The 15415-nt window shown below is 50.8% G+C and overlaps 1 protein-coding gene across 2 annotated transcripts in view; it reads right to left on the reverse strand.

Moving 5' to 3' along the window:
* otud7b (OTU deubiquitinase 7B) overlaps window positions 1-12096 on the reverse strand; it is an 89660-nt gene extending 77564 nt beyond the window's left edge. For both annotated transcript variants that reach the window (XM_068022625.1, XM_068022624.1), the window contains exon 1: window positions 11940-12096. The gene's annotated coding sequence lies outside the window, so the exon portion shown is untranslated. The remainder of the gene's footprint in view (window positions 1-11939) is intronic.
* Window positions 12097-15415: the final 3319 nt, after the last annotated feature.

Raw genomic sequence — 15415 nt, forward strand, 5'->3', positions numbered from 1 at the left:
TACAGTGACAGACCTGTCCTCACCAGTACTGTACCTCAGTGTTATACAGTGACAGACCTGTCCCCACCAGTACTGTACCTCAGTGTTATACAGTGACAGACCTGTCCTCACCAGTACTGTACCTCAGTGTTATACAGTGACAGACCTGTCCCCACCAGTACTGTACCCCAGTGTTATACAGTGACAGACCTGTCCCCACCAGTACTGTACCTCTGTTATACAGTGACAGACCTGTCCCCACCAGTACTGCACTCCAGTGTAATAGTGACAGACTTGTCCCCACCAGTACTGTACCTCAGTGTTATACAGTGACAGACCTGTCCCCACCAGTACTGCACTCCAGTGTAATAGTGACAGACCTGTCCTCACCAGTACTGGACCTCAGTGTTATACAGTGACAGACCTGTCCCCACCAGTACTGTACCTCAGTGTTATACAGTGATAGACTTGTCCTCACCAGTACTGGACCTCAGTGTTATACAGTGACAGACCTGTCCCCACCAGCACTGGACCTCAGTGTAATAGTGACAGACCTGTCCCCACCAGTACTGTACCCCAGTGTTATACAGTGACAGACCTGTCCCCACCAGTACTGTACCCCAGTGTTATACAGTGATAGACCTGTCCTCACCAGTACTGTACACCAGTGTTATACACTGACAGACCTGTCCCCACCAGTAATGTACCCCAGTGTTATACAGTGATAGACCTGTCCTCACCAGTACTGTACCTCAGTGTTATACAGTGATAGACCTGTCCTCACCAGTACTGTACCTCAGTGTTATACAGTGATAGACCTGTCCTCACCAGTACTGTACACTAGTGTTATACACTGACAGACCTGTCTCCACCAGTACTGTACCTCAGTATTATACAGTGACAGACCTGTCCCCACCAGTACTGTACCTCAGTGTTATACACTGACAGACCTGTCCCCACTAGTACTGTACACAAGTGTTCTACACTGACAGACCTGTCCCCACCAGTACTGTACCTCAGTGTTATACAGTGATAGACCTGTCCTCACCAGTACTGTACCTCAGTGTTCTACACTGACAGACCTGTCCTCACCAGTACTGTACACCAGTGTTATACACTGACAGAACTGTCCCCACCAGTACTGTACACAAGTGTTCTACACTGACAGACCTGTCCCCACCAGTACTGTACCACAGTATTATACAGTGACAGACCTGTCCCCACCAGTACTGTACCTCAGTGTTATACACTGACAGACCTGTCCCCACCAGTACTGTACACAAGTGTTCTACACTGACAGACCTGTCCCCACCAGTACTGGACCCCAGTGTTATACAGTGACAGACCTGTCCCCACCAGCACTGGACCTGAAAATTATACAGTGACAGACCTGTCCCCACCAGTAATGTACCCAGTATTATACACTGACAGACCTGTCCCCACCAGTACTGTACCCCAGTGTGAGACAGTGACAGACCTGTCCCCACCAGTACTGTACCACAGTGTTCTACACTGACAGACCTGTCCCCACCAGTACTGTACCCCAGTGTTATACACTGACAGACCTGTCCCCACCAGTACTGTACCTGTTTTGCAGACAGACCTGTCCCCACCAGTACTGGACCCCAGTGTTATACAGACAGAGCTGCCCCCACCAGTAAGGAACCCTAGTTTTAAACAGTGACAGACCTGCCCCCACCAGTACTGTACCCCAGTGTTATACACTGACAGACCTGTCCCCACCAGTACTGTACCCCAGTGTTATACACTGACAGACCTGTCCCCACCAGTACTGTACACAAGTGTTCTACACTGACAGACCTGTCCCCACCAGTACTGTACCACAGTATTATGCAGTGACAGACCTGTCCCCACCAGTACTGTACACAAGTGTTCTACACTGACAGACCTGTCCCCACCAGTACAGTACCACAGTATTATGCAGTGACAGACCTGTCCCCACCAGTACTGTACCACAGTATTATGCAGTGACAGACCTGTCCCCACCAGTACTGTACCCCAGTATTATACAGTGACAGACCTGTCCCCACCAGTACTGTACCCCAGTGTTATACACTGACAGACCTGTCCCCACCACTACTGTACCCCAGTGATATACAGTGACAGACCTGTCCTCACCAGTACTGTACCCGTGTTATACAGTGACAGACCTGTGCCCACCAGTACAGTACACCAGTGTTATACACTGACAGACCTGTCCCCACCAGTACTGTCCCACAGTGTTATACACTGACAGACCTGTCCCCACCAGTACTGTACCCCAGTGATATACACTGACAGACCTGTCCTCACCAGTACTGTACCCGTGTTATACAGTGACAGACCTGTCCCCACCAGTAATGTACCCAGTATTATACACTGACAGACCTGTCCCCACCAGTACTGTACCCCAGTGTGAGACAGTGACAGACCTGTCCCCACCAGTACTGTACCCCAGTGTGAGACAGTGACAGACCTGTCCCCACCAGTACTGTACCACAGTTTTCTACACTGACAGACCTGTCCTCACCAGTACTGTACCCCAGTGTTATACACTGACAGACCTGTCCCCACCAGTACTGTACCTCTGTTTTGCAGACAGACCTGTCCCCACCAGTACTGGACCCCAGTGTTATACAGACAGAGCTGCCCCCACCAGTAAGGAACCCTAGTTTTAAACAGTGACAGACCTGCCCCCACCAGTACTGTACCCCAGTGTTATACACTGACAGACCTGTCCCCACCAGTACTGTACACAAGTGTTCTACACTGACAGACCTGTCCCCACCAGTACTGTACCACAGTATTATGCAGTGACAGACCTGTCCCCACCAGTACTGTACACAAGTGTTCTACACTGACAGACCTGTCCCCACCAGTACTGTACCACAGTATTATGCAGTGACAGACCTGTCCCCACCAGTACTGTACCACAGTATTATGCAGTGACAGACCTGTCCCCACCAGTACTGTACCCCAGTGTTATACAGTGACAGACCTGTCCCCACCAGTACTGGACCCGAGTATTATACAGTGACAGACCTGTCCCCACCAGTAATGTACCCCAGTATTATACACTGACAGACCTGTCCCCACCAGTAATGTACCCCAGTATTATACACTGACAGACCTGTCCCCACCAGCACTGTACCCCAGTGTGAGACAGTGACAGACCTGTCCCCACCAGTACTGTACCCCAGTGATATACAGTGACAGACCTGTCCTCACCAGTACTGTACCCGTGTTATACAGTGACAGACCTGTGCCCACCAGTACTGTCCCACAGTGTTATACACTGACAGACCTGTCCCCACCAGTACTGTCCCAGTGTTATACACTGACAGACCTGTCCCCACCAGTACTGTACCCCAGTGATATACACTGACAGACCTGTCCTCACCAGTACTGTACCCGTGTTATACAGTGACAGACCTGTGCCCACCAGTACAGTACACCAGTGTTATACACTGACAGACCTGTCCCCACCAGTACTGTCCCACAGTGTTATACACTGACAGACCTGTCCCCACCAGTACTGTCCCACAGTGTTATACACTGACAGACCTGTCCCCACCAGTACAGTACCCCAGTGCTATACACTGACAGAACTGTCCTCACCAGTACTGTACCACAGTGTTATACAGTGACAGACCTGTCCCCACCAGTACTGTACCCCAGTGTTATACAGACAGACCTGTCCCCACCAGTACTGTACCCCAGTGTTATACAGACAGACCTGTCCCCACCAGTACTGTCCCACAGTGTTATACACTGACAGACCTGTCCCCACCAGTACTGTACCCCAGTGTTATACACTGACAGAACTGTCCTCACCCGTACTGTACACAAGTGTTATACACTGACAGAACTGTCCTCACCCGTACTGTACACAAGTGTTATACACTGACAGAACTGTCCCCACCCGTACTGTACACAAGTGTTATACACTGACAGACCTGTCCCCACCCGTACTGTACCACAGTGTTATACAGTGACAGACCTGTCCCCACCAGTACTGTACCACAGTATTATACAGTGACAGACCTGTCCCCACCAGTTCTGTACCACAGTATTATACAGTGACAAACCTGCCCCCACCAGTACTGTACCCCAGTTATACAGTGACAGACCTGTCCCCACCAGTACTGTACCACAGTATTATACAGTGACAGACCTGTCCCCATCAGTACTGTACCCCAGTGTTATACAGTGACAGACCTGTCCCCACCAGTACTGTACCCCAGTGTTATACAGTGACAGACTTGTCCCCACCAGTACTGTACCCCAGTGTTAAACAGTGACAGACTTGTCCCCACCAGTACTGTACCTCAATACTATACACTAACAGACCTGTCCCCACCAGTACTGCACCCCAGTGAGAGTGACAGACCTGTCCCCACCAGTACTGTACCCCAGTGTTATACTGTGACAGACCTGTCCCCACCAGTACTGTCCCCCAGTGTTATGCAGTGACAGACCAGTCCCCACCAGTACTGTACCTCTGTTATACAGACAGACCTGTCCCCACCAGTACTGTACCCCAGTGAGAGACAGACAGAGCTGCCCCCACCAGTAAGGAACCCTAGTTTTAAACAGTGACAGACCTGCCCCCACCAGTACTGTACCCCAGTGTTGTACAGTGACAGACCTGTCCCCACCAGTACTGTCCCCCAGTGTGTGATACAGTGACAGACCTCTCCCACCACTGTACCCCAGGGTTATGCAGTGACAGACCTGCCCCCACCAGTACTGTACCCCAGTGTTATACACTGACAGACCTCTCCCCACCAGTACCGTAACCCAGTGTTATACAGTGACAGACCTGTCCCCACCAGTACTGTACCCCAGTGTGATACACTGACAGACCTCTCCCCACCAGTACTGTACCTCAGTGTTATACAGTGACAGACCTGTCCCCACCAGAACTGTACTTATGTGTTATACTGTGACAGACCTGTCCCCACCAGTACTGTCCCCCAGTGTAATGCAGTGACAGACCTGTCCCCACCAGTACTGCCCCCCAATGTTATACAGTGACAGACCTGTCCCCACCAGAACTGTACTTCTGTGTTATACTGTGACAGACCTGTCCCCACCAGTACTGTCCCCCAGTGTAATGCAGTGACAGACCTGTCCCGACCACTACTGCACCCCAGTGTTTTACAGTGACAGACCTGTCCCCACCAGTACTGTCCCCCAGTGTTTTACAGTGACAGACCTGTCCCCACCAGTACTGTCCCCCAATGTTATACAGTGACAGACCTGGCCCCACCAGTACTGTACCTCAGTGTTATACTGTGACAGACCTGTCCCCACCAGTACTGTCCCCCAGTGTTATGCAGTGACAGACCTGTCCCCACCAGTACTGTCCCCCAATGTTATACAGTGACAGACCTGTCCCCACCAGTACTGTACCTCAGTGTTATACAGTGACAGACCTGTCCCCACCAGTACTGTACCCGTGTTAGTGACAGTGCTGTACCCTAGTGTTATACAGTGACAGACCTGTCCCCACCAGTACTGTACCACAGTGTTATACAGTGACAGACCTGTCCCCACCAGTACTGTACCTGTGTGACACAGTGACAGACCTGTCCCCACCAGTACTGTCCCCCAGTGTTATACTGTGACAGACCTGTCCCCACCAGTACTGTACCTCAGTGTTATACAGTGACAGACCTGTCCCCACCAGTACTGTACCCCAGTGTTATAGTGACAGACCTGTCCCCACCAGTACTGTACCCCAGTGTTATACAGTGAGAGACCTGTCCCCACCAGTACTGAACCACAGTGTTATACAGTGAGAGACCTGTCCCCACCAGTACTGAACCACAGTGTTATACAGTGACAGACCTGTCCCCACCAGTACTGTACCACAGTGTTATGCAGTGACAGACCTGTCCCCACCAGTACTGTCCCACAGTGTTATGCAGTGACAGACCTGTCCCCACCAGTACTGTCCCACAGTGTTATGCAGTGACAGACCTGTCCCCACCAGTACTGTCCCACAGTGTTATACAGTGACAGACCTGTCCCCACCAGTACTGTACCTCAGTGTTATACTGTGACAGACCTGTCCCCACCAGTACTGTACCTCTGTTATACAGACAGACCTGTCCCCACCAGTTCTGTACCCCAGTGTGAGAAAGACAGAGCTGCCCCCACCAGTAAGGAACCCTAGTTTTAAACAGTGACAGACCTGCCCCCACCAGTACTGTCCCCCAGTGTTGGACAGTGACATACCTGTCCCCACCAGTACTGTCCCCCAGTGTGTTATACAGTGACAGACCTCTCCCACCAGTACTGTACCCCAGGGTTATGCAGTGACAGATCTGTCCCCACCAGTAGTGACCCAGTGTTATACAGGAACAGAGCTGCCCCCACCAGTAAGGAACCCTAGTTTTAAACAGTGACAGACCTGTCCCCACGAACACTGCACCCCAGTGTTAGACTGTGACACACCCGTCCACATCAGTACTGTACCCCAGTGTTATACAGCGACAGACCTGTCCCCACCAGTACTGTACCCCCATTTTATACAGTGACAGACCTGTCCCGAACACTACTGCACCCCAGTGTTTTACAGTGATAGACCTGTGCCCTCAGTACTGTACCCCAGTGTTTTACAGTGACAGACCTATCCCCACCAGTACTGTGCCCCAGTGTTATACAGTGAGAGACCTGTCCCCACCAGTACTGTACCAGTGTTACACAGTGACAGACCTGTCCCCACCAGTGCTGTACCTCAGCGTTATACTGTGACAGACCTGTCCCCACCAGTACGGTCCCCCACTGTTATACAGTGACAGACCTGTCCCCACCAGTACTGTACCTCAGTTATACTGTGACAGACCTGTCCCCACTAGTGCTGTACCCTTGTGTTATACTGTGACAGACCTGTCCCCACTAGTGCTGTACCCCAGTGTTATACAGTGACAGACCTGTCCCCACCAGTACTGTACCTCAGTGTTATACAGTGACAGACTTGTCCCCACCAGAACTGTCCCCCAGTGTTATGCAGTGACAGACCTGTCCCCACCAGAACTGTCCCCCAATGTTATGCAGTGACAGACCTGTCCCCACCAGTACTGTAACCCAGTGTTATACAGTGACAGACCTGTCCCCACCAGTACTGTACCCCAGTGTTATACAGTGACAGACCTGCCCCCACCAGTACTGTACCCCAGTGTTATACAGTGACAGACCTGCCCCCACCAGTACTGTACCCCAGTGTTATACAGGAACAGAGCTGCCCCCACCAGTACTGTACCTCAGTGTTATACTGTGACAGACCTGTCCCCACCAGTACTGTACCCCCATATTATCCAGTGACAGACCTGTCCCGACCACTACTGCACCCCAGTGTTTTACAGTGACAGACCTGTCCCCACCAGTACTGTACCACAGTGTTATACTGTACCAGACCTGTCCCCACCAGTACTGTCCCCCAGTGTTATGCAGTGACAGACCTGTCCCCACCAGTACTGTCCCCCAATGTTATACAGTGACAGACCTGGCCCCACCAGTACTGTACCTCAGTGTTATACTGTGACAGACCTGTCCCCACCAGTACTGTCCCCCAGTGTTATGCAGTGACAGACCTGTCCCCACCAGTACTGTCCCCCAATGTTATACAGTGACAGACCTGTCCCCACCAGTACTGTACCCGTGTTAGTGACAGTGCTGTACCCCAGTGTTATACAGTGACAGACCTGTCCCCACCAGTACTGTACCACAGTGTTATACAGTGACAGACCTGTCCCCACCAGTACTGTACCTGTGTGACAGTGACAGACTTGTCCCCACCAGTACTGTACCCCAGTGTTATAGTGACAGACCTGTCCCCACCAGTACTGTACCACAGTGTTACACAGTGACAGACCTGTCCCCACCAGTACTGTCCCCCAGTGTTATACTGTGACAGACCTGTCCCCACCAGTACTGTCCCCCAGTGTTATACAGTGACAGACCTGTCCCCACCAGTACTGTACCCCAGTGTTATAGTGACAGACCTGTCCCCACCAGTACTGTCCCCCAGTGTTATACAGTGACAGACCTGTCCCCACCAGTACTGTACCTCAGTGTTATACACTGACAGACCCGTCCTCATCAGTACTGTACCCCCATTTTATACAGTGACAGACCTGTCCCCCAGTGTTCTACAGTGACAGACCTGTCCCCACCAGTACTGTACCACAGTGTGACAGTGACAGACCCGTCCTCATCAGTACTGTACCCCCAGTGTTATACAGTGACAGACCTGTCCCCACCAGTACTGTACCACAGTGTTATACACTGACAGACCCGTCCTCATCAGTACTGTACCCCCAGCGTTATGCAGTGACAGACCTGTCCCCACCAGTACTGTCCCCCAGTGTTATACAGTGAGAGACCTGTCCCCACCAGTACTGAACCACAGTGTTATACAGTGACAGACCTGTCCCCACCAGTACTGTACCACAGTGTTATGCAGTGACAGACCTGTCCCCACCAGTACTGTCCCCCAGTGTTATACAGTGACAGACCTGTCCCCACCAGTACTGTACCTCAGTGTTATACACTGACAGACCTGTCCCCACCAGTACTGTCCCCTAATGTTATACAGTGACAGACCTGTCCCCACCAGTACTGTACCTCAGTGTTATACTGTGACAGACCTGTCCCCACCAGTACTGTACCCCAGTGTGTTATGCAGTGACAGATCTGTCCCCACCAGTAGTGCCCCAGTGTTATACAGGAACAGAGCTGCCCCCACCAGTAAGGAACCCTAGTTTTAAACAGTGACAGACCTGTCCCCACTAACACTGCACCCCAGTGTTATACAGTGACACACCCGTCCACATCAGTACTGTACCCCAGTGTTATACAGCGACAGACCTGTCCCCACCAGTACTGTACCCCCATTTTATACAGTGACAGACCTGTCCCGAACACTACTGCACCCCAGTGTTTTACAGTGATAGACCTGTGCCCTCAGTACTGTACCCCAGTGTTTTACAGTGACAGACCTATCCCCACCAGTACTGTGCCCCAGTGTTATACAGTGAGAGACCTGTCCCCACCAGTACTGTACCACAGTGTTACACAGTGACAGACCTGTCCCCACTAGTGCTGTACCCTAGTGTTATACTGTGACAGACCTGTCCCCACCAGTACTGTCCCCCAGTGTTAGTGACAGACCTGTCCCCACCAGTACTGTCCCCCAGTGTTATACAGTGACAGACCTGTCCCCACCAGTACTGTACCTCAGTGTTATACACTGACAGACCCGTCCTCATCAGTACTGTACCCCCATTTTATACAGTGACAGACCTGTCCCCCAGTGTTCTACAGTGACAAACCCGTCCTCATCAGTACTGTACCCCCAGTGTTATCCAGTGACACACCCGTCCTCATCAGTACTGTACCCCAGTGTTATCCAGTGACACACCCGTCCTCATCAGTACTGTACCCCAGCGTTATCCAGTGACAGACCCGTCCTCATCAGTACTGTACCTCAGCGTTATCCAGTGACAGACCTGTCCCCACCAGTCCTGTACCAGACCTGTCCCCACCAGTCCTGTACCAGACCTGTCCCCACCAGTCCTGTACCAGACCTGTCCCCACCAGTCCTGTACCAGACCTGTCCCCACCAGTCCTGTACCAGACCTGTCCCCACCAGTCCTGTACCAGACCTGTCCCCACCAGTCCTGTACCAGACCTGTCCCCCAATGTTATACAGTGACAGACCTGGCCCCACCAGTACTGTACCTCAGTGTTATACAGTGACAGACCTGTCCCCACCAGTACTGTCCCCGTGTTAGTGACAGTGCTGTACCCTAGTGTGATACAGTGACAGACCTGTCCCCACCAGTACTGTCCCCCAATGTTACAGAGTGACAGACTTGTCCCCACCAGTACTGTACCTCAGTGTTATACAGTGACAGACCTGTCCCCACCAGTACTGTACCTCTGTTATACAGTGACAGACCTGTCCCCACCAGTCCTGTCCCCCAGTGTTATACAGTGACAGACCTGTCCCCACCAGTACTGTACCTCAGTGTTATACAGTGACAGACCTGTCCCCACCAGTCCTGTCCCCCAGTGTTATACAGTGAGACCTGTCCCCACCAGTACTGTACCCTAGTGTTATACAGTGACAGACCTGTCCCCACCAGTACTGTACCACAGTGTTATACAGTGAGAGACCTGTCCCCACCAGTACTGTACCACAGTGTTACACAGTGACAGACCTGTCCCCACCAGTACTGTACCACAGTGTTACACAGTGACAGACCTGTCCCCACCAGTACTGTACCCCAGTGTTATAGTGACAGACCTGTCCCGACCACTACTGCACCCCAGTGTTTTACAGTGACAGACCTGTTCCCCCAGTCCTGTCCCCCAATGTTATACAGTGACAGACCTGTCCTCACCAGTACTGTACCACAGTGTTACACAGTGACAGACCTGTCCCCACCAGTACTGTCCCCCAGTGTTATACTGTGACAGACCTGTCCCCACCAGTACTGTACCCCAGTGTTATACACTGACAGACCTCTCCCCACCAGGACTGTACCACAGTGTTATACAGTGACAGACCTGTCCCCACCAGTACTGTACCCCAGTGTTATACAGGAACAGAGCTGCCCCCACCAGTACTGTACCCCAGTGTTCGTGACAGACCTGTCCCCAGCAGTACTGTACCCCAGTGTTATACAGTGACAGACCTGTCCCCACCAGTACTGTACCACAGTGTTATACAGTGACAGACCTGTCCCCACTAGTACTGTACCCGTGTTAGTGACAGTGCTGTACCCTAGTGTTATACAGTGACAGACCTGTCCGCACCAGTACTGTACCCCAGTGTAATGCAGTAACAGACCTGTCCCGACCAGTACTGTACCCCAGTGTTATACAGTGACAGACCTGTCCCGACCAGTACTGTACCCCAGTGTTATACAGTGACAGACCTGTCCCCAGCAGTACTGTACCCCAGTGATATCCAGTGACAGACCTGTCCCCACCAGTACTGTACCCGTGTTAGTGACAGTGCTGTACCCCAGTGATATCCAGTGACAGACCTGTCCCGACCAGTACTGTACCGCAGTGTTATTGTGACAGACCTGTCCCCAGCAGTACTGTACCCCAGTGTTAGTGACAGACCTGTCCCCAGCAGTACTGTAACCGTGTTATAAAGACACAGCCAGAGTTTCAACATGTTCCAGAATTATATAACTTCAATTGGATGTAAAGGAAGAGTTTCATTGCGTCTGTTGGACTGCACTCAGAGCCCAATGACTGTTTTTTTTAAAATCAGAATGCAAGCCACATTACAAAATCGCCTTCCTGCAGTCAGCACTGAATGATAATCCGCCTGTGAGAGAAGGACCTGCGGCTGAGGGAGACCCAGAGCAGGACAGCTGCTCCTTGCTTTCGAGACAGGAGTGGGCCACTTGGTGAATCGAATCGGCTCTCTTCCTTTGGTCGCCACGATGGGCCCCGCTCCCAGTGGCGGTGCGGCCGCTCACTCCTCCCCTGGACTCGGCTTGTGGGGTCACGTTGACCAAGCGCATCAGCCCTTGGATGTGACGCCCTCCACAGTCCAACAGTCCTGCCATCTCTCAGTCTCTGGGCTCTCAGCCGGGGAATAGACACTGGGCAGAGGCTGGCACCCGGAACCCCAGCCCACCCAGTAGCAGCCGGTGTTCTGGGGGGCAACAGCACCCAGTGCCACCAACTCTCCAACACCTGGGCCTCGGTCCAACTTCAGACTCCAACACCCACTCCCCCGGGGGTACACCCACTCCACCCCCCCCCCGGCCCCCGGCTCCCGGCTCCCGGGATCGCTCCAGAGGCCCGGGCTACCAGGGGTACACGGTTCCTCCTGCCGACCTCAGCGCTTCCCTTGGGGCGGCGCGCCAACTCTACTCCGAGGCTTCGGGCCTAGCAAGCCGCTCGAAACAGAAGCGGAGCCTTACCTGCCGCCAGAGCCGGCCGCACGTCCCCCGGGGCCGAGGCCTGGCAGCCGCCGGGACAGGGGGCTTAAATCCAGGCGGCTGGGAGTCACTGGCAGCCACACTCCCAGCATCAAACTCAGCCGCAGCGCGACGGCCGCTCACTCCTCCCAGCGCAACCTCCCCTACTGGACTGGAGGACCCGCCCTGATTGACAGCCGCGCCCCACCAATGGGCGGCCAGGTTGCCCCGGGTTACCCGGGCTTGTGTGGAGCCCAGACCAATCGGCGCTCTCGGGGGGCGGGGCCGCGGCTCGTGGAGTTCGGTTGAAGGGCGTGCGTCTGACGTCATGACAGACGGCGGCATGACGTCATGCGGGTGGGGCAGAGGTTCCCCCCAGTCCAGGCGGTGCCTTGGTGGGTGAGGCAGCCACAACAATGCAGCAACATTACTTCACTGCTACAAGTGCAAGCATGATATGACCAATACTCAAAGGACTGAGCAAACTTCCCTGTTTCAGAATAAGACTTCATGTGCTAATGAACTGATCAAGTACTTTCATTCAATCCGATAAACACACAAGAGGCCATTCAGCCCTTTGAGCCTGTGCTAGCTCTTTGAAAGAGCTAACCAATTAATCCCACTGCCCAGTCCTGCAAAACTTCCCTTTTCAAGTATATTTCGAATTCCCTTTTGAAAGTTACCATTGAATTTTTTCCCTTAAAGCAGTGCATTCCTGATCACAACAACTTGCTGTGTAAAAAGAAACTTCTCAATTCCCTTCAGGTTTTAAACTAATTTTTTTTTTTAAATTCATTCTGAGAAAGTGAACAATAATGCGAAGGCCCAATTTTCCCGATAAGTTGCACATAGCAGCCCCGGAAGGTACCACACAGGCTGCCTTCTGTGCTGAATACTACACCTTTGCAGCTGCTGAAAATAAATTTAAGGGTGGCGTGCACTGAAACAATTAGCCACGTACCTGAAGAAAATTTTACAGGTGAGGCCATTTTATTGCCCAACCTTTAATGCTTTAAAAAGTCTAATAACAAGGCGTGGGATGAAAATAGAAAATACTGGCAACTCATCACAGATTAGGCAGCACCTGTGGACAGAGAAACCAAGTTAATCACAGAATTGTTACAGCGCAGAAGGAGGATATTCAAGACAGAAATTAATAGATTTTTGAATACCAACGATATCAAGGGCTATGGGGATAGTGGGGAAAAGTGGAGTCGAGGTCGATGATCAGCCATGATCTGTTTGAGTGGTGGAGCAGGCTCGACAGGCCGAATGGCCTCCTCCTGGTCCTATTTCCTATAATCCCTATGATCCTATTCAGCCGGTTGTGTCTGCACTAGCTCTCTGTAAGAGCAGTTTACCTCGAGTCACATCCCGACCTACCCGGAACCCTGCACATTCTTCCTTTTCAGATAATAATCCAATTCCCTTTCGATTGAACCTGCCTCCACCACACTCACAAGCAGTACTTTCCACATCCTAACCACTCGCTGCATGAAGAAGTTTTTCCTCAGGTCTGCATTGCTTCTTTTGCCAATTATCTTAATTCTGTGCCCTCTTGTTCTCAATCTTTCCACCAGTGGGAACAGTCTTTCCCTATCTACTCTGACTCCTCATGATTTTGAACACCTCTATCAAATCTCCTCTCAACCTTCTCCTCCAAAGAAAACAGTCCCAACTTCTGCAATCTATCTACGTAACTGAAGTTTCTCATCCTTGGAACCATTCTCATGAACCTTTTCTTCACTCACTCTATAGTCTTCCCGTCTTTCCTAACATGTGGCACCCAGAACTGGAAGCAAGACTGCAGTTGACGGCGAGCCAGTGTTTTATACAAGTTTAATATAACTTCCTTGCTTTTGTACTCTATGCCCCTACTAATGAAGTTTAGGAAGCTGAATGCTCTATTAACCACTCTCTCAACCTGTCCTGCCTCCTTCAATGATTTCTGCACATATACTCCCAGGTCCCTCTGCTCCTGCACCCTCTTTAGAATTGTACCCTCTGCACTATCTCGCCGCTTTCTTCCTACCAAAATGAATCACTTCACACTTTGCTGCATTAAATTTCATCTGCCACTTGTCCACCCATTCCACCAACCTGAACACGTCCTTTTGAATTTCTACACGATGCTCCTCACAGTTCACAATGTTTCCAAGTTTCATATCATCTGCAAATTTTGAAATTGTGCCCTGAATACCAAAGTCATTAATATATATCAGGAACAGAAAGGGTCTTAACACCAACCCTTGGGGAACACTAGTACAAACCATCCTCCAGTCTGAAAAACATTCAATAAGCACCACTCTCTGTTTCCTGTCACTCAGCCAATATCGTATCCATATTGCTACTCTTCCTTTTATTCCATGAGCTATAACTTTACTCACAAGTCTGTTGTGTGACACTATATCAAATGCCTTTTGGAAATCCATGTACACCTGTCAAGAAAACAGTATATGCCAAATGAGAGATATTAATTCATCGGTTGGAAACTTACATTAGACTTTTAATAGAGAAAATCCTACAGTTAACTGTAAAAAAACTGGCAGCCAAGATGGCCCCGCAACTTGCACCGCACCTTTGCACATTCCAAGGCCCAAACGGAGAAAGAAGTCTGAGAAGCCTGGACCCAGAACAATGGCTTGCTCCAAGTAATTGAATTACCTAGGATTGTTTCATTAGCATGGCAGTCAAGGTAATCCTGACACATTGACTTTGAAAGAGCAAACTCCTCCAAGTGTAAATATTGGCCTCCTGGGGCCCGTGTAGCCAATTCTGAACCTTGTATCTCATTAAAAGGTTCCAGAGAATACCCTGAGACAGTCATGTGACTGTCTGTCCTTCTCTGAAAAAACTGGGAGTTTTGTTACACAAAAAGAACCAAGCAGTAACTGAGACTGAAGCAGCAGGGAAGGCTGTGTGCCTCCCTTTCTTTTTCTCCAGAAAATATCAAGTTTGAAAACTAGCTGCGACTGTGGACCCTCCAAGCCTACAGACTGCTAGAGAGACGAGAGGAAGAGAGCCACCTACAGTTCTGCCTCCAAGATACCCCTGAGCCAAGCAGGCCAGTCACAAGGTACACTTTGACCAGCCAAAGAGTTCAAGAATACAACTTCAGCTGGAAGACCACCGAATCATCCAAGCTCACGGACTGTGTATTTAAGTTTCATTTATTCTGGACTTTAATCTAAACAGAAAACCTACTTTCCACTTTGTAATCTATTTGTGTGTGTGTGATTCTCACGTGAATGTGTAGCGTATTTTTTTTATTATTTTTAAATCGGGTTTAGATTTTTGAGTATAATAAACTCATCTCTTTCTTGTTTAAACTCAAGAAAACCTGTCCGATTGGTTCTTTCACAATCACGTAAAAGATAAAAGGTAAAACACTCACTGAGGTGATAAGTACAACCACTGTTTAAAAAGGAATAAACCCTGTTGCAGTCAAATAAGAGGAAGGGCAAGAGGGGTGACTGTGA

Source organism: Heterodontus francisci, chromosome 46, assembly GCF_036365525.1.
Source record: "Heterodontus francisci isolate sHetFra1 chromosome 46, sHetFra1.hap1, whole genome shotgun sequence".
Lineage (NCBI taxonomy): Eukaryota > Metazoa > Chordata > Chondrichthyes > Heterodontiformes > Heterodontidae > Heterodontus > Heterodontus francisci.